The sequence below is a fragment of the Hemiscyllium ocellatum genome, chromosome 9 (assembly GCF_020745735.1).
Source record: "Hemiscyllium ocellatum isolate sHemOce1 chromosome 9, sHemOce1.pat.X.cur, whole genome shotgun sequence".
Lineage (NCBI taxonomy): Eukaryota > Metazoa > Chordata > Chondrichthyes > Orectolobiformes > Hemiscylliidae > Hemiscyllium > Hemiscyllium ocellatum.
The window spans coordinates 79,597,605-79,623,770 of NC_083409.1; the positions used below are offsets into that span (position 1 = coordinate 79,597,605).

The 26,166-nt window shown below is 39.2% G+C and overlaps 1 protein-coding gene across 4 annotated transcripts in view; it reads left to right on the forward strand.

Moving 5' to 3' along the window:
- Window positions 1-26,166, forward strand: part of rnf220a (ring finger protein 220a) — a 508,473-nt gene that overhangs the window by 215,598 nt on the left and 266,709 nt on the right. The window lies entirely within an intron of this gene.

Below are 26,166 nucleotides of genomic sequence, written 5' to 3' on the forward strand. Positions count from 1 at the left end.
CACCTTGCTAGGAACCTCTGCAAAAATGTATTTTCTTGGATGAACACTGTGATATTCCTTGAGAGGGATATGGGGCAAATGGGACTAGATAAATTTAGGATATCTGGTCGGCATGGACGAGTTGGACCAAAGGGTTTGTTTCTGCGCTGTACATCTCTAACTCTAACTCTAAGGATGGAAGACTGGTGGACCACATTAGGATTTAAAAATGCAGTTTTTTTAACCGCAAACCTATTGCATAGCTAGGCTACTGGAGTGAGAAAGTTTTCAAGCAGTCTAAATGGTAGGCTACCTAAACTGCACAAAGACAATTCCAGAATGGTTTGTGTGTGTGTGTGTGCATACTGTACACAATGGAATTTGTGTCTGTTATGCATATGGTTGTGTGTGCATTGCGTATATATGTCTGATATATACATCTGTACCTATCAGTGTTCTGCATATGATTGTGCGCGTGTACGTATGTTTATGTGCAAAATTGTAGGTGCCACGACATTTAGCAGGAAGTCTTCATTTAGCTTTGATTCATTCTCGAATTTATTGTATTTTCAAAAATAAGAATTGAATAAAAGCTAGCAAGCATATTTATTTCTCCCCAAGGAATCAATTTAAGGAGAAAAGTTGATTCTTCTCACAAAAGGACAAAAGTACTCTTTCATAGCAAGAAAAGATAATATTGCGAAGCACTGAATATTTAACAAACAGAGGCACTTATAGTGTTCTCCTGTGGTATATAAATGCCTGACTGTATTTTGTTTCGGCAACACTCATTGTAATTGGAAGCCTGAGCTTTGTGCTTTGTACTGTGTTACATTCTCTAATAGAGAAAAAAAACAACTGAAAGTGTCTGCTGAATGAAACAGTATCCAGCATATCTCTCAGCATGCAAGCAGAGAAATAACAAATACTATAAGTGGTACCACTTTGTGCCAGGACTTGGGTACAACAAGGGCTAGGCTTCTGTTTTATTTTACAGCAGTTATTGGTTCAGGTTGGGTCTTAGCCTCTCATCTTCTCTGTCTCTTTCTGCCTCTCACCACCACAATAAAAATCAGCTGGTTCACATTCTGTACCAGTGACAACATGTCACTTAACAAAGGGACTGTTACAATACTTGTGAGACTCCTTGTACAGAATTTGAACTGTGTTTATGTAATTTACTTTTATTATTTTTATGTTTACACTGAATGGAACAGAATCGTGACAACAAAACACTTCTCAATTTTGAAATATATGTGACAATTAATAAATAACTCATAACCTGATAATGTAACACCATATTGGGCTGTAAGATGGTGTCTAATGCTTGGATACAAATACTCATCCTGTTTTTTAAAACTGCACTGAATTATATGATACATGCTTAGGGTAACACCTTAATTCAGTGACTAAAAGAGTATTTCAAGGAATGTTCAATGCTGTTCTTTCAGATGAAAGTACAGGGTCATAAGACTCGGAAATGCTGTTACTTGCTTTTTTGCATCTTTGTCTTCCGAGAATTTCTGTTGGGACTCACTGTAATAATTCTGCGATCATATGTTTCAAAGAACAAAATCCCTCACAGGAGAGGAGGTTGGAGGGTTTATTCAGGGGTATAATTGAGGGTGACATCACAAAAATAGACCTTATATCCTTAGTTTCCACGTGTGAATCGTGTTTGCAAGACTATTATTTGAAAGCAGTTTTTCATTCTTCTCCATTGGAGAGATAATGCAATGGGCTTTGACCTAACTCCCTACTAATGGTTATATTCTATGAAATCAAGTCTTTTAGATATTTCATGAAACTTTTGGAAGGAAATGCACTTTTTCTTCCAAATGCTATTTTATTGTTCTGACCATAAAGAAACAGTAAAATTAAATAATTAACCTCTAAACATGTAATTGAAGTTGAAAGGAAACAGGGCACTATAGTTTAATAGTATATTGAAAAGTCTATATCTTTGGCTTAGATTACAGTTCTATAAAGACAAAATACTCTTACTATATTTCAGAATTACTGTCTTCCTGCACATTTCAGCTTATAATATATGAATTAATATATTACAGAACAACACAAGCAGTTTGTTAAAAATGTTATTGATGATCACCAACCTGGCCTAACCATTTCCTTCATTTAAAACACATTATTAGTATCTGTCATAGTAATGTATTAACAAGAAGAATATATATATAAAACAACAGTGACATATGAGGCCACTTAAAAGTGAATTGAATTGAAAAGTACTTGAATGTGCATTTGCATTTATACTTTTTGGATTAAACTCTTTGGGTGACATGCACTGGTTGGATCAGAAGTTCAACTTCAAGAATTTTTTTAGCATAGGTGTTGTCGCTTCTTTCACTTAAATGTTAATACAGTGCTTTTAAAAGTTAGCTTTGAATTTCCTGGTTGCATGATCTAAAACCACCTGTAAGTATTCATTGGAATATCATTAAAGGAAAAGTGGCAGCACTGTAGGGAATTTACTTTTTTTTATGTTGTTCAGCAAGACTCATATATATTAATTCTATCAATTTATTACTTTGTTTCTCCAGTAATAAATCCAAGACAAAATATGTTGTTCCAAGATTTAAGTAAAAATCTAACCAGCAATTTCACTGTAAAGTGAACCTAATCTCCAGTGTAGATGCCTCATAGTGACAGTGCCTAATCTATAGTACACAATAAAAAAGCAAGAAATCAGAAGTAACAGAGTATTTGTTCCCTCCATCCTGGTCTGTCATTTAATACAAAATGACGATCTTGTATAATCTGACCATCTGCCTCGTTCAACTTTTTTGCTCACTCCCTATATCCCTTGACTGATGAAGGAATGAAGTCTATCTACACAGTCTTGAATAGTTGTGAAACTTGAAAGGGTTCAGAAAAGCTTTACAAAGATGTTGCCAGGGTTGGAGGATTTGAGCAAGGAAGAGGCTGAACAGGCTGGGGCTGTTTTCCCTGGGGTGTCGGAGGCTGAGGGGTGACCTTATGGAGGTTTACAAAATTATAAGGGGCATGGATTGGGTAAATAGGCAACGTCTTTTCCCTATTGTTAGGGAGTCCAGAACTAGAGAGCATAGGTTCAGGGTGAGAGGGGAAAGATATAAAAGTGACCTAAGGAGCAACTTTTTCATGCAGAGGGTGGTGCATGTATGGAATGAGCTGCCAGAGGAAGTGGGGGAGGCTGGTACAATTGCAACATTGAGGAGGCATTTGGATGGGTATATGAATAGGAAGGGTTTGAAGGGATATGGGCTGGTTGCTGGCAGGTGGGACTAGATTGGGTTGGGATATCTGGTCAGCATGGACAGATTGGACTGAAGGGTCTGTTTCCATGCTGTACATCTAGAACATAGAACGTAGAACACAGAACAATACAGCACAGAACAGGCCCTTTGGCCCACGATGTTGTGCCGAACATTTGTCCTAGCTTAAGCACCTATCCATGTACCTATCCAATTGCCGCTTAAAGGTCACCAATGATTCCGACTTTGCCACTCCCACAGGCAGCGCATTTCATGCCCCCACCACTCTCTGGGTAAAGAACCTACCCCTGACATCCCCCCTTTATCTTCCACCCTTCACCTTAAATTTATGTCCCCTCGTAACACTCTGTTGTACCTGGGGAAAAAGTCTCTGTCTACTCTATTAAACCTCTATCAAGTCACCCTCATCCTTCGCCGTTCCAATGAGAAAAGGCCTAGCACGCTCAACCTATCCTCATACGACCGATTCTCCATTCCAGGCAACATCCTGGTAAATCTCCTCTGCACCCTCTCCAAAGCTTCCACATCTTTCCTAAAATGAGGCGACCAAAACTGCACACAGTACTCCAAATGTGGCCTTACCAAGGTCCTGTACAGCTGCAACATCACCTTACGACTCTTGAATTAAATCCCTCTGCTAACGAACGCTAATACACCATAGGCCTTACAAGGTCTATCCACCTGAGTGTCAACTTTCCAAGATCTATGACCCCAAGATCCCTCTGCTCCTCCATCTTACTAAGAACCCTACCGTTAATCCTGAATTCCACAGTCTTATTTGTCCTTCCAAAATGGACAACCTCACACTTGACAGGGTTGAACTCCATCTGCCACCCCTCAGCCCAGCTCTGCATCATATCTAAGTCCCTTTGCAGCTGACAACAGCCCCCCTCACTATCCACAACTCCACCAATCTTTGTATCGTCTGCAAATTTACTGACCCATCCTTCGACTCCCTCTTCCAAGTCATTAATAAAAATTACAAACAGCAGAGGACCCAGAACTGGTCCCTACGGAACTCCACTTATAACTGGGCTCCAGGCTGAATATTTACCATCTGTCACCACTCTCTGACTTTGACCGGTTAGCCAGTTCTCTATCCAACTGGCCAAACTTCCCACTATCCCATGCCTCCTGACTTTCTGCATAAGCCTACCATGGAAAACCTTATCAAATGCCTTACTAAAATCCATGTACACTACATTCACTGCTCTACCCTCATCCACATGCTTGGTCACCTCCTCAAAGAATTCAATAAGACTTGTAAGGCAAGACCTACCCCTCACAAATCCATGCTGGCTGTCCCTAATCAAGCAGTGTCTTTCCAGATACTCATAAATCCTATCCCTCAGTACTCTTTCCATTACTTTGCCTACCAACGAAGTAAGACTAACTGGCCTGTAATTCCCGGCGTTATCCCTATTCTCTTTTTTGAACAGGGGCACAACATTCGCCACTCTCCAGTCCCCTGGCACCACCCCTATTGAAAGTGAAGACGAAAAGATCATTGCCAACGGTTCTGCAATTTCCTCTCTTGCTTCCCACATAATCCTAGGATATATCCCGTCAGGCTCGGGTGACTTGTCTATCCTCAAGTTTTTCAAAATGCCCAATACATCTTCCTTCCTAACAAGTATCTCCCCTAGCTTACGAGTCCGTTTCATACTCTCCTCTTCAACAATACGGTCCCTCTCATTTGTAAATACTGAAGAAAAGTACTCATTCAGGACCTCTCCTATCCCTTCCGACTCAATACACAGTCTCCCACTACTGTCCTTGATCGGACCTACCCTCATTCTCGTCATTCTCATGTTTCTCACATACGCGTAAAAGGCCTTGGAGTTATCCTTGATCCTACCCACCAAAGATTTTTCATGCCCTCTCTCAGCTCTCCTAATCCCTCTCATCAGCTCCCTCCTGGCTATCCTGTATCCCTCCAACGCTCTGTCTGAACCTTGTTTCCTCAACCTTATGTAAGCCTCCTTTACAAGACATTCAACCGCCCTCATCGACCAAGGTTCCCTCACACAACCATCTCTTTCCTGCCTGACAGGTACATACATATCAAGGACACATCGTATCTGTTCCTTGAAAAAGTTCCACATTTCAACGACATCCTTCCCTGATAGCCTATGCTCCCAATTTATGCTCCTCAGATCCTTTCTTGCAGCATCGTATTTACCCTTCTCCCAATTGTAAAACCTACCCTGTTGCAAGCACCTATCTCTCTCCATAACCAAGTGAAAATCACAGAATTGTGGTCATCATTACCAAAATGCTCACTCACTAACAGGCCCATCACTTGTCCCGGTTCATTACCAAGTACCAAATCCAATATGGCCTCCCTCTGGTCGGACAATCTACATACTGAGTTAGAAAAGCTTCCTGGACATACTGCACAAACACCGCCCCGTCCAATCTACTTGATCTAAAGAGCTTCCAATCAATATTTGGGAAGTTGAAATCGCCCATGACTACTACCCTGTGGCTTCTGCACCTTTCCAAATCTGTTTCCCAATCTGTTTCTCCACATCTCTGCTGCTATTGGGGGGCCTATAATAAACATCCAACAAGGTGACTGCTCCTTTCCTATTTCTGATTTCAGCCCATACTACTTCCAAATGCAGATCCCCCTCGAACTGCCTTTCTGCAGCCGTTATACCATTTCTAATTAGCAACGCCTACCCCTCCTTTTCTACGCCCCCAATCTTACTGAAGCATCTGTAACCAGGAACCTCCAACAACCATTCCTGTCCCTCTTCTATCCACATTTCCATGATGACCACAACATCGTAGTCCCAAGTACCGATCCACGCCTTAAGTTCACCCATTTTATTTCTGATACTCCTTGCATTGAAGTATACACACTTGAGCCCATCTCTGTGTCCGCAAGTATTCCCTGTCAGTGCTACCTTCTCCACAGCCTCCCTACATTCTTGGAGATCCTGAAAAACAGCTAACTGACTTGCTGGACTACAATTCCGGATCCCATTCCCCTGTCAAATTAGTTCAAACCGCCCCCAAAGAGTGCTAGCTAACCTACCTCCTAGGATATTGGTGCCCTTCTGGTTCAGGTGCAACCCATCCTGCTTGTACCGGTCCCACCTTCCCCAGAATGCAGTCCAATTGTCCAAATACCTGAAGCCCTCTCTATGACTCTATGCTCAATTACTGGATTGCCTCAGACAGTGAAGGATAGAGTTTAGATCAGAGTGGTGCTGGAAAAGCACAGCAGGTCAGGCAGCATCCGAAGAGCAGGAAAATCGACGTTTCATCAGGAATAGGTGAAGGATAGAACTGGAGCCTACCCTTTAGATATTTGTTTTACAAAGATACAAATTTTCTCATATGCACCTCAAATCCAACCACCATAGTTTCTGCCTGGCTATATTACAATACACTCTAGGAATAGATCACACTTGAACTTCTGGCCCAGTGGTAGGGACACTTACCACATCACCATCAGACCTCCTTGCCTGTTCCTATATATTAGCAGGTGAATTCCCAATTGATTTTTCACAGCCGAATAGAACTAAACACTCAATTAATATACAATTAATAGTTGTAGTCATAACCAGAGATAATTAAGTACTCTTGGAATTCTGAGGATGGGAAAACTGTTATGCACATGGATTTTTATTTCTCCAAGGAAGGAGGGAGAATGACTTCAATTGGCATTAGCAGCAATTTGGAAATGCATTATGGGTTGTAGGTCTGACCTCTCAGTCAGTCGTGGTCCCTGTTGTGGAGAAGAAAGTATTCAAAATGGCAGTGTCACAAACTTAACAAAATGATTGGTCTGTCACCCACCCCACTTTCAGGACAGCATCCCTATCGCACCACTACGAACAAAGTACTGAAGATGAAGAGGATGAAAACAACCTCATTTGCTACAGTACAATTGAGTTGAATATAGTTAGTCACAGTTAAATACTAGAACAGCACAGTTTCAGTATAATGGTGTAAAGTCTTAATTTGTATTTATTAAAAGACTGCACTAAGGCTTCAAAGTTCTTGTGCATGAAACAGATGTCAAACTTTTAAGAAAGGTCACTGGACTTGAAATGTTAACTCTATTTCTTTCTCTGAAGATGCAATCATCTTCACAATAGTGCTGTGAAGAAGGCATATGGCGTACTGGGCTTTATTGGTAGAGGAATTGAGTTCCGGAGTCCTAAGGTCATGTTGCAGTTGTATAAGACTCTGGTGCGGCAGCATCTGGAGTATTGTGTGCAGTTTTAGTCACCATACTATAGGAAGAATGTGGAGGCACTGGAACGGATGCAGAGGAAGTTTACCAGGATGTTGCCTGGCATGGTAGGAAGATGGTATGAGGAAAGGCTGAGGCACTTGGGGCTGTTCTCATTGGAGAAAAGAAGGTTTAGGGGAGATTTGATAGATGTGTACAAGATGCTTAGGGGTTTAGATAGGGTTGACAGTGAGAACCTTTTTCCACGTATGCAGTCAGCTGTTACTAGGGGACACAGCTTTAAATTAAGGGGAGGTTGGTATAGGACAGATGTTAGGGGTAGATTCTTTACTCAGCGGGTTGTGAGTTCATGGAATGCCCTGCCAGTATCAGTGGTGGACTCTCCCTCTTTATGGTCATTCAAGCGGGCATTGGATAAGCATATAGAGGTTATTGGGCTAGTGTAGGTTAGGTAGGCTTCGGTCGGCGCAACATCGAGGGCCGAAGGGCCTGTACTGCGCTGTATTTTTCTATGTTCTATGTTCTATGTTCCTATTTTGTTTCAAAATATTACTTGTTGCTCAGATATTAAACATTATGGCAGAATACAAATTCTTATCATTCTCATAGTAGTGCAGGTGATTAATGCAGTATAAAAGGTGACATTAAAAGACTGGCAATAATTAAGCAGGGTAAAGATTGTGTCCCTGAGCTTTGAGGACACAGAGGCTGCCGGTTAAGAGTTTATTTAACATAACTCCAGAATGTGAGATAGTGGAACTTGGGGAAAGATTTACATCAACTTGTGCTAAATCCATAGTTGGAAAATTTAAACCTGGTTCCCTTTCTGTTGATCCAGCAGATTATTGAGTTATAGAGTCACAAAGTTATGCAGCTTGGAAACAGACCTTTAGTCCAACTTGTCTCTGCTGAGTGAATATCCTAAACTGATTTCGCTCCATTTGGCCCATATCCCTCTAAACCCTTCCTAATCATATACCCATCCAGTTGCTTGTTAAAAGTTGTAATTGTACTAGCCTCCACCACCACCTCTGGCGGCTCACTCCATATATGCACTCCCCTCTGCATGAAAAAGTTGTCTGTCAGGTCCCTTTTAAATGGCTCCCCATCTCCTTAAAACCCCTGCCATCTAGTTTTAGACTTCCCTACCATGGATAACAGACTTTGGCTATTCACCCTATCTGGGCCCCTCATGATTTCATAAACTTCTATGAGGTCACCCCTCAGGATCTGACGATTCAGGAGAAAAAAGCCCCAGTCTATTCAGCCTCTCCCTTTAGCTCAAACCCTCTAAACCCAGCAACATCCTTGTAGCTCTTCTCTAGACACTTTCAAGTTTGGTCTCCCTGCTATAAGAAAGATGTTATCAATGACCTTGGCAGGGGCAACATGACATCCTAACTCCTGTGCTCAATGCACTGACCAAAGAAGGCAAGTGTTAAGACCATAAGACGTAGGAGTGAAAGTAAGGCCATTCGGCCCATCGAGTCCACTCCGCCATTCAATCATGGCTGATGGGCGTTTCAACTCCACTTACCAGCATTCTCCCCGTAGCCCTTAATTCCTTGTGACACCAAGAATTTATCAATCTCTGCCTCGAAGACACTTAGCATCCCGGCCTGCACTGCACTCTGCTGCAATGAATTCCATAGGCCCATCACTCTCCGCATTTCTGTTTTGAATTGATCCCCTCTAATTCTAAGACTGTGTCCACAGGTCCTAGTCTCCTTGCCTAACGGAAACAATTTCCTAGCTTCCACCCTTTCCAAGCCATGTATTACCTTGTAAGTTTCTATTAAATCTCCCCTTAATCTTCTAAACTCCAATGAATACAATCTCAGGATCCTCAGCCGTTCCTCGTATGTTAGACCTACCATTCCAGGAATCATCCGTGTGAATCTCCGCTGGATTCGCTCCAGTGCCAGTATGTCCTTCCTGCGGTGCGGGGACCAAAACTGGACACTTTCTTCACCAGCCTGTCTACCAGCAACTCCACTTTCAAGGAACTATGCACCTGCACCCCTAGGTCTCTTTGTATCTCTTAACTTATCATCTACTGGCCTGTGAAAACTAGAGGATAAAATTCACTTCATACAGTTTTAACTGATATCTTGGCATTTGCACTGAATGGTGATTCTGATATTTAGTTTCACTACCTCTTGGTTAGAGAGTAAAACCTAGTTCAGGTTCCCTGCTGATAGTCAACATGGACCAATGCAAAATTGGGCTCAGTTGTGACGCCTTTGTGGTTGGTTTCCCTGCTGATAGCAACTATCATGGATCATCATTGTGAATAACAGACACTTGGTACTGGAGGAAAGTCAATGCTTGTGGACACATACTTCTTGAAAATGTCAAAGCCTCGAGAAGAAACGAGGACATTTGGTGGGGAAAAGATTTCACTTGCTCTCATCGCATGATATCAAATCAACAGATTTAATCAATGTTTCAAAATTTTTAAAGTGGGTGTTTATCCCTTAATTTTTATAGTCCTGCAATAGGACGCAAAGGCATGTGATAAATCAAGACTATTAGATAGATTAAGAGTTACAAGGTACTAAAACAGTCTCAGAGTTTAAATGACAAAAGCCATGTGTAAATCTTGTTACTTTCCCCCAAAATATCATCACAGCCCTGAAACTGCAGTAATACCTTTAATTATATGTGAAATCACTAATGTTGAATACTAAATAAACAATTCTTATTTTTAATAAATAAAACATTAAAGTCCCAAATTTTGTTTAAATAAAACCATAAAAGGCACAAAATGTGCATTCATAGATAAGTGTATGCTTCTGCAATGATACAATTTCAAAAATGTATTGCATGGATAATTCTCAGGGAGAAATATTCACACATCTATATTAAAACAAATGTCAGGGCAGATCCTCTCGATAGAAGGAAAATGTAATCTCCACGGGATGTCTCTTTTTTGCTACCTTTTTGTAGTAGAAAAAACATCTACCACATGTTTTATGTTCAAAGGGGGGGAAAAATCTGAAAACACCATCACTTTCTCTGACCCTTGTCCTCCATCCCATAAGCCCTCACTGTGGAGCGCCAAGTCTTTTAATCAATCTCAGCCTAGAATGATAAGTGTCTCTTATCTCCATTGTCATTGTAATAGCTTCCAACATTTTAAGATTGAAATACGAAGCCAGGCAAACCTCAGTTATCAGCAGATGGGACCACTGCACATCAAACGGCACTGGCAATAAAGTCTAGTATAAATTGCTCTGAGACTTGGGTCTCTAGCTGCATTGGCAACCTGAAAATCCTATCTCTTTGCTGTTTCTGATTTTCTCCACTGCTCATGCTGCCGACCTGGGGTTCAGTGCTTCTGTAAGTGCCCCTAATAACTTTGCTATCCATGTATTCTGGTTATATTTACAAACCTGAGGGCATCTTGTATAATGCCTGGGGGATATTTTCATCCCTTCTGTATCTCTGCAAGGGGAAAAAGAGAAAGACACCCTCACTGAAATCTGTCAGCATGTAGTTTTATTAATTTTTATTTCCTTTTGACTTTGACAGCTGTACTGTTAACATCCTGGCAAGTGAGAATTGTGTCACTGCAGCAGGGAGCTTAGGCTTTAAATGGTAAGAGAGGAGAAGGTGATAACACTGTCACCAGTTAAAAGCTCTACAACAGCTGAAAAGCAAACAAGACTGTGTTGAGGTTGAGGAGGAAAGAGAAACCTACAAATAAAGAATAGATAGACCAATGGACCCGATCTTGGAAGAAACACAGGAATCGTTTTTAATCAATTAAAACAAATGTATGTATGTATTCCTGACTCACTCATGTCATGATGCACAGAGGAAATGGAATGAAAAAGAAATGGCCCAACATTGCCAGTATCAATAAGAATGAGTATGTTGTGAATAATTAACTTGACTTTGAACAGTAGTTGCGACAAGTGCTGTAATCTTCCTTCCTGGTCTGATATGACAGAAGGTTCACATTTCTAATTGGCAGTTTGCTCACTGTTTTTCTCTTTCTCTCTTTGTCATTTTTAGAATTAATTTTGCCTGAGAGGTAAGTACACACAGACCTTCTATGGAATCAGAGTACATTTCTTAAATAATGCAGAGACGCATTGGATCAGTTAGTACGATGTACAGATACTGAGAACAATATGCTCTTGGGGTATCGAGATAATTTTGTGCTAGTCTGTAAGATTTGCTTGAAGGTAAGGCATCAAAGGCCTTAGAAACGTGCCAGTGCATTTATGGAACTTGCATATTGTGCATTATCAAGCATTAGGAACAAATTGTTAGCCTTTGATTTCACACGAAGTTTAGTTTCTTTACAATGGTCTGAAAGACCTGGATCAGGTGGGTTTCTAGAAGACTTGACATTTGCTGAATTCCAGTAAAAATCCACATTTGTTACCTTCTGTAATAAGTATGTTTCCCACAGATAAATCACCTTCATGTTTAATATTCAAAAGGAAAAGAACTTGTGGGTCTTGAGCATGTAAAGCATAAAATATTTTGACATGATCCTCATTTATTTTCAATAGATGTAATTATGAGCCTCTGTTTTTATACTACTTTTGTTTTCTGATGAAGTATTACCTCAGTCATAAGCTTTGGCCATCTAGTATTGTTTTAAGTGCTGAACTTTAGTATCGGTTTTAAATTGTCACCTTTCTTGAAACAGGATATTGTTAGGTCATAGGATTCAGTTTAACAGGGAGTCATGCAGCAATAACAACCTATTACATTAGGGCTGCTACATTATGATAAAATGTCTCTAGGTGCTTCAGGATGCATTATAAACTGAATCCTTTTAGGAAGGTAATCGGCCATCCTTGGAAAAAGTGAGGACTGCAGATGCTGGAGATCAGAGTGAAAACGTGTGGCACCAGAAAAGCACAGCAGGTCAGGCAACATCTGAGGAGCAGGAGAATCAACATTTCAGGCATAAGCATTCCTGATAGAGGGCTAATGCTGAAAATGTTGATTCGCCTGCTCCTCGGATGCTATCTGATCTGCTGTGCTTTTCCAAGACAACACTTGTTGAATCTGCCATCTTTACCTGGTCTGGCCTAGATGTCACTCCAGATCCACAACTATGTGGGTTATTCTTAATTACTATCTCAAATGGTCAAGAAAGCCAATCATTTCAAGGGCATCTAGGGATTAGCAAAAATGCAGACTGACCAGTGATATCCACATCCCATACACGAATAAATCACACGGGGTGATATTAGGTCAGGTGATCAAATTCTCTTTCAATGAAGTAGGTTATGAGGAATATCTTAAAGGCAGCATGTCCAGAAGAGATGCAAAAAGATGTAGGCAAGGTATTCCAGATCTTGGAGGCCTTGGCAACTGTTGGCAAAGCAACCAGTGTGGAATAACTAAAATGAGGGATACACAAGAGACTGGAATGGGAGTACAGATATCTTAGTTTTTGCACTGGAGGAGATTTGCAAAGATTAGGAGGGATATTGTGTTGATGCAAGGATTTGTAAACAAGGTTGAGCATTTTAAAATCAAAACGTTGCTTGACCAGGATCCAATGTGAGTAAGAAGGGGTTAGAATTTTTTAAGATGGAGATTGCAGCAGCTTTGGAATGTAAGTATAATCATTTGAAGGTGGGAAAATACAGGATAGTGGGGAGACAGCAGGTCAGTTTTGGATTGCTGTAACAAAGAATCAACACCTGCATGATGGACTGAGTGCTTCCTTCTGTCTTGTATGTTCCTATAATCCCTTTCTTTTTGTGGGTGTTAGATTGGGAAGTGATGTACAAATTTTCGTTCATCATATATATAATTAAATAGAAATTTCAAAGCAAAATGAGACTGATATTTGTTTGATATACAGAACCTGAGTATTGTAAAAAGCATCACAGTTTGTCAGAGCTTTTCACTCATGAGGGTTCTTTTCAAGAAACACCGTAGTATAGTGAAAATAACCTTTGTACTGTACAGACTCTGAATCCACAATAGCTCTTTCGCTCTTTGCAAGAAATAAGGTACCGAGCATACCCAACCAGGCCATGCTTGCAAAACTCTGAAAACTCACAATACAGTGTTCCAACATTAAATATGATTCTACAGTTGGACAATAATGGCTAAATAGTCCTGAGTGTGCAAAGAGTTATATTGCTAACCAGGGGACTCTTTGTCTTTTACTTTGATATTCTTGTGAATTGTCCTGAGTGTAAATCAACAAGGCTGCCTTAACCCATCTGCTTCCAATCCCAGTTCTTGCCCTGATGGGATCTTTGTTTCTACCTACCTGGTACTATCTTCTATTTTGTTAACTACTTTTGTCAAATCATCCCTTTTGTTTTTTCATTAAAACAGCTACAACTTTTCAAGTTTTTTTTTGGCATTATGCCAGGCAGCAACCTAGTATGTCTGCGCTCTACTCTTGGTTTTTCCTCAACTTGCTTCCTGTGAAGTGGAGACCAAAGCCACGTGCTGTAATCTTGCTCAAGTTAAATGATTTGGAGGTGCTGGTGTTGGACTGGGGTGTACAAAATTAAAAATCACACAACACCAGGTTATAGTCCAACAGGTTTATTTGGAAGCACTAGCTTTTGGCAACCACCTGATGAAGGAGATGCGCTCTGAAAGTTAGTACTTAAAACCTGGTGTTGTGTGATTTTTAACTCAAGTTAAATGCACTTTCATCATTACATCTTACCTCTTAGTGTTTATACTTCTTGTCATATAATTCAGTATACCGTTAACTTTCTTATCTACTTGAGATTCAGCTTTTAATGTTATGAACCTCAGTCCTTAAATTCTCTTGCACATCCCAATCAACCAGTTTTCTTTCATTCTAAGTAATTTATACATTTTATTTTTCAGTGAAATAGATCACCACAACTTACTAATATCGAATTCCACTTGTCATGCTACTCCTGATGAAGGGCTTTTGCTTGAAATGTTGATTTTCCTGCTTCTCAGTTGCTTCCTGACCTGCTGTGCTTTTCCAGCACCACTCTAATCTTGACTCTAATCTCCAATGTCTGCAGTACCCACTTCTGCCATGTTTTTACCCATGCCCATCTGACCAATATCTTTTTGTAGCTCTGCCTTTGGTCCTCAGAGCTGGTTAAATGCTTCTTGTTTTTATATTATTTTCAAATTTGGGCCCTCCTCTCTCACTCACCCTATTTCCAAACCATTGATTCAAACAACACAGTGCAGTCTGATACAAAAATGAGCATCTTGAAAGCTGAAATATTTAATTGTTGGGAAGAACACAAACGAATGCAGTGATGAGAATCAAGCATGATCAGAAATTGATAGAACAGGGCATCCACTTTTCACATTGTTACAGCCTCCTTATGCTATACGTCAGCCTAATCTGTGAGCTGCTGGTTTGAAATCACAGGCCCGTCCCATACATTTACCTAACACTAATGAGACTTATTGATTGGAAGTATGGGATTTGTAAAGGTTACAGGGTTAAAGTACATAAAACTGCCATTTCTGTTGCAGCAGTTTTTTGCAATATCAATTTTGATTGGTCAGCAGGGAGAGATTAACGTCTTCATGTGCAAAGGCATGGGGCAAGATGTACTCTGATTCAGATTGTCGATAGGCTACCTGCCCCATTGGAGTACTGTTAGTAATGTACACAAGGTTTCTGTAGCCAGCAGCATGATAATTAGTATTATTGGGTCAATGGATAGGATTTTGAGTCAAGATTGAACCTGATTATCACTTTGTATTTTAATTTTTTTTAACATCTCAAAATTTAAAATATAACTTTATTGTAGCAACTCAAACCAATTAAACCAGCAAGTGATGATGTAACGGTTTCAAGATGTTACTGATTATCTTCAATGGAAGTGTTTAGAGTCAATGTCAAAATGATGCTGGTTATTAACCAGAATGTGTTTGTGATCAGTCACAGGGTTCCAGCCAGCTTTGACATATGATGACAGAGTATTATACCCTACAAGTGATCCATTTCCAAACTATCAATGATTTTTGTCCAAAAATAAAATAAAATAAGTGCTACCCTGTGTTTTAGAATTAAAATTCTGAATTAGCATTTCAGAGATTTTGTTAGATTCACCCAAATGGAAGTGATTTAGGTCTCAACCTACAGTTTAACAGTTTACATTCGGAAACCTATTATCAAAGTGAAGGCCTCTATTGACAAATAACTATCTCTAAATACTCGATATGCATGTAACCCTGAGGCTATTCTCTAGCCCTAAAATATTAGACTCAAAACTATTTTGAAACTCTTCTCTTGATCTTCCAGTGACTCATATAAGTAATACAGATCAAAAAGGTGCCAGGTTTGATCATTATGCTAATTTGTTCTCATCAATTGACTAATTCTGTAGTTGAATAGCTGTCATCACTTGCCATCAAAGAAGATCCAAAATACCCCTTTATTTATTTTTGATGAACAACAGAATCTAATATCAAACACTTTAAGACTTTTGAAAAATGTACTATAAAATGCCATTCAAGTTTTTCCAGTAGACTATTTTACTTGGCTTGAATGCTGATAAATCATGGAAACTACTCATTGCCAAGCACATTCTGATTAGAGAACATTTGCTGTTTCGCTTTTTTTTATTTTTATAGATTTTTTTTATTCTAAATCAGTCTTCACCAGCACTACCTGTAGCTCAAGGCTACAACATGCATGTAAAAGGGTATGTTGCCATAACAGCTGTAACTCCTTGGGATGCCATTCATTCAACTGGCCGAGTTGGATGGATAGCCAATGTGGATTAGACCAGTTCCAACAACATGAAGTCCATTCTGGCAGGGACAGAATCAGAAACTATCTCCTTTCCCTAAGAATGATGGAAGTCAAAACATGGTGTGCTGGATCTGTCTTTAGGTTGAGAATTGTAGAAGAATCCAAACATGTAATATTCTTTGTAATAAAGCTGACAGAATCCAGAACTAGTTTTGTTTCTCAAACTGTGGAAGGTCTTCCACCATAGATATGGACAAAATACAAGAAGATCGAGTTGGGCTTTCATTCTCCAGTCTTTTATCTGTTTTCTACCTTTTCCATGATTCCCATTGCAATCGATCTGTGCTTTTTGTTATACCAACTACCACGGACTGAATATTTCTCTGCTGTTCCTTCCAACATGAAATATATGCATTCCTCCTCCCCAAATCTTCAGTGTAGAAATCAAATTTCATTGTTTATTCAACTCACACTTCCCCTAAAATTGGGGAACTACTTTGCTTGTCCTCCAATCTTCTTTGAGCTTTTCAAGTCTGGGCATTGAATTACGTTCATCTAGTTTTTTGATGTTCTTCCTCTTTTAAACTGATAGTATTGAGGGCACTCACTCTTCACCATAATTTCTGAATAACAAAGAAAATGTGTTCCCAAGTCCATGATGAAAACTAAGCAGAATGATAGTTATTTTATGTAAATAAAGGGAGATGACTGCAGGCACTGATAATCCAATTATTACAGTTTAATTACAGTAATTTAAACTGGTGACAGGAACAAATAATGCATCTAACTATACATTAGTAGGCATGATGATAATTTAATTGCTTTATCACCCTACCTATTTATATCATTATGTTATATAAAAATGGTATTAAACATCACATGTTGTCTTCATTCATTAATAATTAATTAGGTTTTCTCATATTCTTTTTCCATCTATGTACTCTTTCCTGAAAATCTTTGATCTTTATCCTGAATGTTCACTGATAATCTGGCAAGACGTTTGTTGTTTATGCATGATCCTTAATAATGTCTATTTTGACCACACGCTGCATTGTTGATAACACATACACGCCCTCACGTACACACAGTATGGTTTACCAGATGTAGGGAACCCAAACTGCTTTCGTCTCCTGAACATGCCTGTAAGGATGGTAGCGGCAGAAATTCAGTTAAGTACTTATATGTATGCTTATGATGCCTAGACATACAAGGCTATGGGCTAAAACTGGGATAAGGGATTTGAATATTCAGAAGGTTGTTTTTGACTGGCTCAGCTTCATTGGACCAAAGGATCGTTTTCTGCGCTGTAGCCCTCTATTGAGATGCTGAGGAGATTATTCACCTCCTGACATAGGCAAAATCAGCACAAATGAATAGTTAAGCTTTTTGCATTTTTAATAATTTTTGCAAATGCCTTATTTTTGTTTGGTTTCCATCACTCACAACTTAAGCAGTAAGAAAGCAAAATATTGTGCATGTTGCAATTGTGAAATAAAAACAGAAAATACAGAAAGTATGCCACAAATCAGACACCATATATGAAGAAGAGGCAAGTTACCTTTTTCAATGGATCCCCCTTGCTAACTTGTCCATGGCACCACAGCGACAATGTCACTATCATTAATTCTTTGTGTTAAACTATAAACATTTAGTTTAGTTTGCGTTTTAACAAGTGATTGTCTGTTTTATCTCAGTTTATCATTTCTATTATTACACAGGTACTGGCCAACCAACTGAGGAATCTTTTTGTTAACTCAATTGTTGGCTATTAAAGTTTCTGTAAAACAGTGCAAGAGTAACTATTCAGACGCTATTTGAAATCTTTTTAACAAATAAGAATGTTAGAAATGAGACTTATTGGTCCATGGGGATAATACATTTGGTTTTGGCTTGGGTCATGCAGTTAAGTTTTATTTGAAAATATTTTTAATGCTCTCCACTCCACTTACCCCTTCTCCAGACTACTCACCATTTCCTGAGTACTGTTTGTCCCTCAGCCTGCTCCCATGCTTCTTGTAAGGCATCGCTCAATCTAATTGCTGTGAGCAAGCAGCTACTGAGCAGAAAGTGTTTGGAAACAGAATTATGGCCAGTACTTGAAAGATTCCTCCCTGAGCTCCCTCAGCATCTTCAAATACATCCCATCTGCTCCTGATAACTTATCAACATTACTACTTCGTTATCATTTTTTAGACCATTCAGTTTCTCACATTGTCTTTCACTGACATTTGCAGAATTTTCATCATTGGTAAAGATTGGTAAAACACTTGTTTGGAATCTCAACTGTATCCTCCATAGCCAATCCTTAATTAACCCCACCTCCTTCTTCCCTTATTACCCTTTTACTATTTATATGCCATTAAAAGACTTCTGGATTCCCTTTTATGTTTTCTGCCAGTCTCTTCTCATATGATTCATTTAGCCTCTCTTACTTCTTTTCCCAATTCCTCTCTAAACTTCCTATACTTCACAAGGATTTCTCACCTGTTTTATCAAACCAACTCTTACCATATGTACCCATTTCCTATTTCACTAAACTCATTATATCATTCATCATCCAGAATTTTCTGACTTTGGTTGCTCTACTTCTCCCCTCCTGGCAATGTGCTTAAACTGTACTTGATCCAGTTTTGCCTGCAAATCTTTGAATCCAATTTGCCTGAGCCTATTCCATTTACACGCTGTCAAATCAGCCCTCCCTTAATTAAGTAACTTTAATCGAGACTGTCCTTGTGCTGTTTCATAGCTAGCTCCCTGTCCTCTAAACATTCTCTGTTTGATACTTCAATACATTTAATGCACCTCCTTCCCAGAAACAGATCCAACCATGCCCCTTTCTCATTTGGACTATAAACATACTGATAAAAAAAAATTACACCTTTTGGTCCTTTATACTATTCCTTTACATTATTTAAGCCTACATTGATCATTAAAGTTCTCTGTTGTCATAATTCTATGCTGTAACTATCCTGCAAATTTGCTGCTCTATATTTTGTATACTAGTCATGCTGTACTCCATAGCAGCAATACAGCACGACTGTATTCTGCTAATTGTAATGGTTTTTAACAAATTAATTCCATGATAGTTTAGGATTAAGTCCTTTTTTTTAATGGGACACCTCTGTGTGGTAACTCCAGTATAATTAAGCCCTGAAGTAGTGGCCCACACCGAATGTCATTGGGAGTACTTTACCCTGTTCCCTCGATCTGGGGAATAGAGTGAAATGGGGGCCAGAGAAAGGGGTGAGGAAATGTTTCCAATGGGGACATCTTAAAAAAAACTTTGAAAAATACATTACATTCCAGTATTTCTTCTTATTTCCTTGACAAGTGATCAGTGTATCTATTCAATCATGAAAAGCTTGAAGTGTCAGAGCTGTAATGCAGGGTGAGCAGTACGCTGTGCTTTTGACAGTGTGTTACAGGAGTAAGCCCTCAGTACTTCACAACATATCCAATAATCAAAGGGTGAGGATTAGGCTGATACCAGCGTGAGCTTCCAAATGCTTGGCAGACGTTAGCCAGAAACCTGTCAATTAGGACCGCTTCTGCTCTTAAGGACCCAAAGGATTTTATAGGTACCTCAATCATTTTTTAAAAATCAAAACATACCACACTTTTACATGTTTGGTCGGGTTGTTTCGGCTTCTCTTTCTTTATAGAAATGTTTCTGATGAAAGTAAATAATTTTGAGTTTCACAATTATTTCCAAGATATTGTAGTGCCCATAATGTTGATTCAATTGCCGAATGTTTGATGTTCTAATATATCAAAATACATTTTTCTTAATTAAATTGTGCATGTTTTAATGCTTCTAATGGCGAGGTACTTTATAATGTACTGTCTAAAGGAAGTATAAACAGAATCAGTTAGCATTTCAGTGATTAAATAATTGCACCAGTAATTCCTTCTCCTGTTGCTATACTCTCTTGGTGCTGTGTCTGTCCAATGCTGTGAAACAATACCAGCTTGCAAGACTTATAAAACATTTTAATTGAGTGTGAATGACATCATCACCTCATCAGCATTTGACACAGCAAATATTTAGCTGAAGCTGAGGGAAAATACAACTGTAACACACCCATGGTCTGTCTATGTCCAGACTAGCGCTACTGTTGTCTGTCTGATGAGAGACGTGCTCCAAAGTCAATCCCTGAACTGACTTTGCCCTGTCATGTCTGCTTCAGGGTTTTGAAATGAGTTGATATGTATAGTGGGCTTAGCATAAAACGATTGACCTTTCAGAATGTGATTGTTTTCAAAAGTAAATCTTTCAAATTGGACAGTTAAGTAATGTCATTGATGGAAACAACCTGCAAAGTTTCTCCCTCCTTTGGTATAAAAATTAAATTTCTGATTTAGTGCTTTTTTCTCCTGGGGTGGAAGGAAAAGTGTTTTTTTTCACAATAAATACTGCTGCCATCATGGAAGGCACTGTGTGAGAGGTTTTCTGAATATGTCAGTATGAAGGAGTTGAATTAATGGAACATTTAAGCAATCCAAGATAAGACACCACAACGATCTTATCCTTTTCTAACATCATTTGATTCAATCCTGTCTCAGATCATCAGCTGCTGAAACTTTTATGCTTAGCTTTGTTGCTCCAAGATTCAACTATTCTAACACATTCTTGGCTGGTGTCCCAGATCCTATTCTATGTAAACTTAAGGTCATCTAACACTCTTACTGCTGCTGTCTTAATTTACAGCAAATTCCATTCTCCTACCACAGTGACGCTCAATGACTAGCATTGACTCCTGGCCAAGCAACGTCTTGATTTTAAGATTTCCATTTCCATTTTCACACCCTCCGTAGTATTGCCTCTCCCTATCTCTATAATCTCCTGCTACTCTATAATCTCTGAAACTATTTCACTCCTCTAATTGTGACCTTGAGTGTATACCTGATTTTAAACACTTCACCATTGCTGGCTGTGCCTTCAGTTGCCTATGTCAAAGCTCTGGAATACCTTCCCTACATGTTTCTGCCTCTACATCATTTTCCTCCTTTTAAGATGCTCCTCCTTAAAACCTACCTTGATAAAGGTTTGGCTCATCTGACCTAACATCTCTTTACATGGCTTTGAGTCCTATTGGTTTTATAATGTTCTTGTGAGGTGTCTTGGAACCTTGAATTATGTTAAAGCTTCTATATAAATGTAAGTTTTTTGTTCTCTCCTGCAGCTCCAATTTTGAATCTTTCCAAAGAAATTTTCAGCTGTACCCCAATGCTGAAAGATCCCTTACCAAAATCTCAAATGGCACCTGTCACTATCACTGTGATGTAATATTACTCCTTGCCTTTCACCGTATCAATTCATCCATTGACATGGTCACCATGCAATCCTCTTTCAAGTGATTGTGCATACACAATTTGTTTCATCATCGTTCACAAGCTCAGCTTTTGGCTCCTTGTAGTCTGCGTCACAAGGACCACCTACTTCTATCTCCATCATCTACTTCCCTCACTGCCTTAGCACATCTGTATCATTTCCTGTATCATTCAGCTTTGTGAGGTTGACCTCAGTTGATTTTACCCCAGGTTATCCAATCAAAGTAAGAGAATATGAAGCAATGGTTTGTCTGCCCGTCCCTTCATCATTGCCCCTGCACTTACCATACGATCATTTTTAGGTTCCCTCCAATTCTTCAGTTATAACAACATTTAAAACATAGAACAGTACAGCGCAGTACAGGCCCTTTAGCCCTCAATGTTGTATCGACCTGTGAAACCAATCGTAAGCCCTTCTAACCCACACTATTCCGTTATCATCCATATGTTTATCCAGTGACCATTTAAATGCCCTTAATGCGAGTCTACTACTGTTGCAGGCAGGCATTCCACGCCCTTACTACTCACAGAGTAAAGAACCTACCTCTGACACCTGTCCTATATCTTATCATCCCTTAATTTGAAGCAATGTCCCCTCGTGCTAGCCATCACAATCCGAGGAAAAAGGCTCTCCCTGTGCAGCCTATATAATCCTCTGATCATCTTGTATGCCTCAATTAAATCCTGCTTCTCTCGAACGAAAGCAGCCTCAAGTCCCTCAGCTTTTCCTCATATGACCTTCCCTCCATATTAGGCAACATCCTGGTAAATCTCCTCTGCACCCTTGCCAATGCTTCCATATCCTTCCTATAATGTGGCCATCAGAACTGTACACAATACTCCAAGTGTGGCCAGCATCAGAGTTTTGTACAGCTACAGCATGATCCCCATGGCACCAAAACTCAATCCCTCTATCAATAAAAGCTAACATACCATACGCCTTCTCAACAACCCTATCAGCCTGGGTGACAACTCTCACTTAGACAAAATCATCCAGGCACATTGGAAAAAAAAGAAGCAATAGTTTTGACCCCATCACAAATTCTGTTTTCTTGCCACTGATTCCATCCCTGCTACCCAACAATTGATTGCTTCAGACTGAGTGCATAAACAATCTGTTCAGCTTTTTGCTCCCTGTACTCTGTGTCACAATGACCACCTACTTCCATCTCCATCATCTACTTCCCTCACAGCCGCAGCACATCTGTCATAGAGATGTTCAGCACAGAAACAGACCCTTTGGTCCAACTCGTCCATGCTGACCAGATATCCCAATCCAATATAGTCCCACCTGTCAGCACCTGGTCCATAGCACACCAAACCCTTCCTATTTATATACTCATCCAGATGCCTTCTAAATGCTGCAATTATACGAGCCTCCACCACTTCCTCTGGCAGCCCATTCCCTATCCTTCCTATAATGTGGCCATCAGAACTGTGCACAATACTCTAAGTGTGGCCCGCATCAGAGTTTTGTATCACCCTCTGCGTGAAATCGTTGCCCATTAGATCTCATTTATAACTTTCCCCTCTCACCCTAAACCTATTCCCTCTAGTTCTGGTCTTCCCCACCCCAGGGAAAAGACCTTGCCTGTTGTCTGTTTACCCTATCCATGTCCCTCATGATTTTATAAACCTCTATAAGGTCACGCCTCAGCCTCTGATGCTCCAGGGAAAACAGAGTCCTTTGAAATCCATATGTTCCTTATTTCGCTCTTTTCACAGAAATATTATTATCTCTGGAGCAGGTGGGACTTGGACCTGGGTGTCCCTGAAGGGTTCATTCTTTTTGAATTGATTTATTATTGTCACATGTACTGATACACAGTGAAAAGTACTGTTTTGTGCTGAGCAGACAAGTCATATCTTACATAAGTCTATCAGGGTATTACAGCAGAATACAGAATGTAGTGTTACAGCTACACAGAAGGTGCAGAAAAAGATTAACTCTAATATATAAGATGTCAGTTCATCAGTCTGATAATAGTAGGGAAGAAGCTGCTCTTAAATCTGTTAGTACATGTTTCAAATCTTTATATCATCTGCCAGATAGAAGAAGGTACAAGAGATTACAATTGAGGTGAGAGGGGTCTTTGATTATGTTGGCTGCTTGCCCTTGTCACCCAAGCCTCACTAATCTTGTTAACAACGTTCACACAGATTGTGCTCGCAAATCATCACAAATACTGGTAAATATATAAAAAAATCTGCTCTTTAAGTATTCAGATTTAATGAGCTTTTAGAGAGTTTTGTAAGTCTTCCTATTGTTGAGATGACTGTTCCAGGAACAGTCCTTAAATTAAAATGTCTTTTTGACAGAATGTAAAATCCAAGACTTCACCATTAAAATTGCTTTTGATATTAAGACCCTCTTATGGAATTTCTGAGATTTTATCTTTAACATCTTTAAAAAGTAGATCAAGATGTTGAGCCTTTGAAATAAAATCAGATGGAACAGTTTGTGAGCCATCCCTAATTAAAACAAATATTGACAAATGACAATGTAATCATTCCTTGCATTTCTAAAATGCTACTTTTGTCCATATTGTGGGATTTTAAAAATAGAGATCACTCAAACTTCGACTAGAAGCCTGAAAACATTGAGGTAATTGTTATTATTTTAACGAGAGATACATCTGGTGTTTTATTTCAGGCACTAGGGACAGCAATGATGTTGTGATGCTCGGAAGGAATTTAGAAATGATATATATTTGGAATGAAAGGTCATTCTAGACCAGGCCGGGAACATGTTCAACTATTTACAAATGAGAAATCTTCCTGATTTGAGGAAAAGACTGTGGTGGTGCAGTGTGGGTCTGCTGAAGCTTTCAAAGCCATGTGGTTTCGTTATGTTGATCTTTAAATCAAAGCCTGTCCCACAGACAACAGTACTACCAGAAAGATACATTAACCCATTCACCAACATTATGGTCTTTCTGATTTATACTCTGTATTGAGGTATGAATTTCCATGCTTGCTGCTATTTGTATCCTTGTAGAGATCAATAATTGCTACCATGTAGCATTCTGCTACTTAAATAGACACAATTTATTGGAGAGTTCAGTTACATTTTTAAAAAGAAATCCAGTTATTGTAGGAACGTTTATACTACATCTTTTCCCAGGCAAGATGGCAAACAACTTTTTATCAACCTCCTGCCAATGCTGCTCTCAGTTGTGTTCTACCTCATACTGAAAAAGAGCTGAAAATGAGCAAGGAAATCTTCAAAGGGGACTTGTTCCTTCCTCTGTAGAAAATATATCATTTCTATTGATTCATTGACTCAATGTTTTGCATCATTCAGTTTAAGAGCACCTATAATCTTGTGTTGCAGTGAACCCCATAAGTCAAAGCTGCGTCTTATTAGGATTTGTCTGTTCTCATTGGCGAACAGAACAAGGTGCTTCTAGAAATGAATGTAATATGGCATGATGTAATTTGAATTCCATTGATAAAACTGAAATTAAAAGCCAGTCTAATGGTGACCATGAAACCATTGTTGATTGTGGTCAAAACCCATCTAGTTCATGAATGGCCTTTAGAAAAGGAAAATCTGCCACCTTCACCTGGTCTATTCTGTGTCTGACTCTACACTCACAGCAATGTGGTTTAGTTGAAAATGCCTCTCAAAAGACCAAGCAAGCCACTCAATTGTAACAAATCACTGATGAGGCTGATAACAAGACTGAACTGCTGAAACAAGATTTATCAATGTTGTTCAACAGCTGATAGGTGCACTCAAGATACAAGTTTGGGCAACAGTATGAAGGTGATGATATCTCAAAAGCTAAATACCCTACACCACATTGTACCAGCACATATACAGTCAACCAATTATCTTTGATACTAATGTCAGACTTTTCAGTTGGCCATAACAGCTGAATAAGAAGTAGGTAGACCTATTGGTGCCATTGTATATAGAAATGAGTTTAAAAATGCCCCAGTAGATTGCTGCCATATTCCTAATTTAGAAATTTTATTACAACAATCTATCAACGTTCATCAAATGTCACTCTTGGAAGGTATTTATTCTTTCTGCTTAAAATATGTTTTGAGAAATTGTGTCCCTCTATCGTCTTTCGCCTGGTATCATCTAAAACAGTGTTAGAGGAACTGCATGAGTTTACAGTTTCAGTTCACATGATTCATCTCCTAGGCTAATACAGGTCGAGACAAAAATGTGCTTGTAACAAAAAGAAGGCTGAATTCAGGCAAAGTACATTAGTTTTGCAGAACGTGCTCTGATAATACTTCAACAGAAGTACATAAGTACAGCACTAAAACTTTCATCCGTTATGGCTGAGTTTGCGAGCAGTGCAGCTTTATAAGGGAAAAATCAGCAGACTCCTCAGAATGAATAGGACTCTGTGCATTTTTGACATTTTCAAGTAACTTATGTAGAAAAGATTTCAAAAGTTACTCCACATATCAGTTCAAAATCCAGCTATGAAGAATAACATTTAATTTAATTATCTGTTTTGTGCCTGTTAAGGATTTTAAAAAAAGATAAGTTTGATCAGATTTTTTCGTGCCTTTCAGTCAGCATAGATATCCTAATAATTCACCAATGGTTAGGAATTCACACAAATTCCTTGACAAAATAGAAATGTTCTTGCTGAGCTGCCAAAAATGCAGAAATTAAATACACCATTTATAAATCATGAAACACTTTTGGA